This window comes from Euphorbia lathyris, chromosome 2 (assembly GCF_963576675.1).
Source record: "Euphorbia lathyris chromosome 2, ddEupLath1.1, whole genome shotgun sequence".
NCBI lineage: Eukaryota > Viridiplantae > Streptophyta > Magnoliopsida > Malpighiales > Euphorbiaceae > Euphorbia > Euphorbia lathyris.
Window position 1 is genome coordinate 131,407,978 of NC_088911.1, and position 3,968 is coordinate 131,411,945.

The window sequence follows — 3,968 nt, forward strand, 5'->3', positions numbered from 1 at the left end:
TGGATGTCTACGGCATGGAGAACGATTATGTGTTCCGAATGTAGATAATTTGAGAAAGGAGATAATGGAAGAAGCACATCTTGCAGCTTATAATGTGCATCCAGGCTCTACAAAGATGTATCAAGACCTTAAAAAGCTGTATTGGTGGAATGGTATGAAACGAGATGTAGCAGAGTTTGTATCTCGATGTTTGACTTGTCAACAAGTGAAACTCGAACATCAGAAGCCTTCAGGATTATTACAACAGTTACCTATTCCAGAATGGAAATGGGAGCGAGTAACCATGGATTTTGTAGTTGGATTACCCTGTGCTTTAACCGGATATAATTCTATTTGGGTCATTGTTGATAGATTAACCAAGTCAGCGCATTTTCTTCCAGTAAAGACAACATATTCAGTGGCAAAATTGGCACAGTTGTACGTGGATAAAATTGTTTGCCTACATGGAGTACCCGTGTCTATTGTGTCAGATAGAGGCTCGGTGTTTACTTCAAAATTTTGGGAGAAACTCCAAAGTGCTTTGGGCACTAGATTAAATTTTAGCACAGCTTTTCATCCACAAACAGATGGTCAATCTGAAAGAACAATCCAAACGCTGGAAGACATGTTGAGAATGTGTGTGTTGGACTTTGGTGGTCATTGGGATACATATTTGCCTCTCATTGAATTTGCATATAATAATAGTTACCACTCAAGCATTCAAATGGCTCCTTATGAAGCATTATATGGTAGGAAGTGTAGATCTCCTTTATGTTGGGAAGAAGTTGGTGAAAGGAAGCTCACTGGTCCCGAGATAATACAAATAACTTCTGAAAAGGTTCCCATCATTCGCCAAAGATTACAAACTGCCTTTAGTAGGCAGAAAAGCTATGTGGATCCAAGGAGAAAGGACGTGGTATTCATGGAAGGAGACTATGTCTTCGTCAAAGTGTCACCAATGAAAGGGATCATGAGATTTGGAAAGAAAGGAAAGTTGACACTTAGATATATAGGACCGTTTGAGATTTTGAAGAAAATAGGCGAAGTTGCATATCAACTAGCATTGCCTCCTAACTTATCACAGGTTCATCCCGTGTTCTGTATATCAATGCTAAGGAAATATGTTCCTGATCCTTCTCATGTTCTTCATCCTCAAATGATAGAAGTTAGTGAAGATTTATCTTATGAGGAGCAACCAGTGGCAATTGTGGCTCGTCAAGTTCGCCAACTTCGATCAAAAGTCATCCCAATGGTGAAGGTGTTATGGAGTAATCATTCAATGGAAGAGTGCACTTGGGAATCCGAATTGGAGATGAAGAACAATTATCCATATCTATTTCAAACATGAGGTTAGTCCTTCAATTTTAAATTCGAGGACGAATTTCTTTAAGGGGGGAAGAATTGTAATACCCAATATTGTTGAATCTAAGTTTGAGTGTGATTTAACTAAATTAAGATTTAATTAGGGACTAAATTGCAAGTTATAATTAGTTTTGGGTAACAAATTTTATATTTTTAACCAAGGAGGGACTAAACAACACTTTACCTTATATTAAGGAAGAGGAACTCACCTGAATTCGGAGACTTATTCTCTTCCTTCTTCTTTCTTGCTAAACTCCATTGCTCCTCCATCTTCAAAACACCATAACTCCTTCAATTCTTAACCGTATTCTGCGTTCCATATACCGAAACGAAGCTCTCATCATGTAGTTCAAGTTTATGTAAGTTTTAGGAAGTGATTTTATGTGTTTCAAGAGCAGTCAAGGGAAGAAGATTCGTCACTTTGGCTGCCCCTCCTCTTTCTCCATTTTCTGCTCTTCTTTTCGTGATTCTGACCCTAAAAACGAACTCAGAAGGTCAGAAAACCTTTGGGTAGGTCGGTAATTGGGGCCTGCAAGGGTGATTTTCCGTTGATCGGAGACTCGCCGGAAAACCGACAATCTTCTCCAATTTTCAACTTTTCCGGTTAAATTAGAAGTTTTGAAGGTGTTTCTAGGTCAATGAAAGTATAAGGAGTAAGGTGGTGTAACCGGTTTCTTCATTTGTTAAACTCGCGTTTTCCGACCGGCGGATTCCGGTGACTGGCTCCGGTGAGGTATGAAGTTTGACAGAAAATTTTCCTTTTTATTTCAGAATACTCTAAATAGTCTTTAAAGCAACTTTAATTCTTGGACCATCATCAAATTATACATTGTTTGGTCCCTATAAATCATAGAAGTGAAATTGTTAATTAAAAGTTAATGAAATTGTGTTGTTAGGATAGGAGATTTATAATTAGAGTCTAAATTACATAAATTTCAGAATTTTAGGTTGAGATTTTATTCGATGATGAATTAGTTTGATAACGTATAGTTAATTATAAAGTTATTGGTTGATTGATGTCCAACCGGGTTGATAAATTGCAGTCTATGGATTCCTGGTTTGGACTTTGGATATTCTTGAATATAGAAGTGTGTTTTATTGCATGGTTGACCTAGTTATTACTAGGGGGAATGTCCGTATTACAGAGGAGATTCTGCCGAATTTTCGGTAGAATCTATGTAAAACACAATTAATTAATTCAAATATTATATTTGCTAAGCATAGATAAATTCTAAATATATTATGTACCTTTTAGATACATATCCGATAGGAGGAGGAGCTCCACCAGAGAGCTAGGATTGTCAGCGAGGAGTCAACAGTGAGTTAATTATATGTTACACATTTTTAATTTAGCATTTGCATTCATAATAAATTATTTCATGGTTTTTCAAGTTAAGTATTATTTTCACTTATAAAAGTGTATTATTATTTATAATAGTTTATACGTAATTAATTGTGGTTAAATACGTGTTATGGACATGCTTCCTGGTGAGCGGCATCAGGACCTTGTGCGCACGGGTACTATCGGGTTATTGGATGTTGATGATATTGATTTTGTGAATGTTATGATATATGGATAAGCTCGGTTGAGATATTCTCGGGCTATATGATATGTGAATTTGGATTTAAGTGAGGCTGGGAACAGAATCGGTTGAGTTATTCTCGATCCTCCAGCTACTGGGCGTGTGGTCGGTTGAGTTATTCTCGGTCCCCCAGTTATTGGATATAAGTGAAATTGTGATTATTTATGGATTATTAGACTGGGTATTGAGGTTTAGGGTCCAACGCACGTATTAAACCACCTATCTATTTATTGGTAAAACAATTTTATGAAAAGCATATTGTGTGTTCACTTATATTGTATTTTATTATTATTATTATTATTATTATGTGTGACATAAATGTTAAATTACTCATGCATTGCATATAATTAATTCACTACAGGAGGTTTGACTCCTTTAATTTTTCAGGTGACTAGAAGTCTATTGCAGTCCACAACCTTTCTCCGGGCAGCACATCTATTTTGTTATGTACGGACATTTAAGAATTATGTTAAAGTTTATGTTCTAGACCGCAGTACCAGTATGAGTATTATGTTGAGTCTTTCTTGAAGGATTTAAACTTAAATGAAGTTAAGACTATTAGTAAGGTTGATCATATATTATATTAAGGCTTGCTACGGGTTCCGATAGCTTGAGCTTACCTGTTCCCTAGCGCCGGTCACGGTCCGTGAGATGGGTCGTGACAATTTCTGACATATATCGCACGCCTCGCGTGGTGGTTGATACGCCCCGCGTATCGGTGACTAGATCCCACGTGGTGCCTGTGGATTGAACAATTATTTCTGACCAAGTGTTCCACGCCCCGCGTGAAGGGTGATACGTCCCGCGTATGTCGGTGGATTTTTGCTCCTTGCTCGTACCTGAAATACAATTCTCGAGAGCTGAGTTAGCTTGATGTTTTATTTTCTAAATTAATCAAAAATAAGAAAAATTAACCGAAAGTACGGGATTTATTTTTATTTCATTATTTTATTAAAACACTCTATTTTTGCAATTAAACTTATTCATTTCATCTAAAACTAAACCGTAAATCACGCTAAAAGATAGGGACGAAACGCCCCTATC

General features: G+C 36.8%; 1 long non-coding RNA gene across 1 annotated transcript; it reads left to right on the plus strand.

Annotated features, from left to right (window-relative positions):
• Positions 1–1,520: 1,520 nt before the first annotated feature.
• Positions 1,521–3,472, plus strand: LOC136216862 (uncharacterized). The gene is made up of 3 exons (XR_010683387.1): positions 1,521–2,074; positions 2,597–2,659; positions 3,312–3,472. It is a non-coding gene; the product is annotated as an uncharacterized lncRNA (long non-coding RNA).
• The last annotated feature ends 496 nt before the right edge of the window (positions 3,473–3,968 follow it).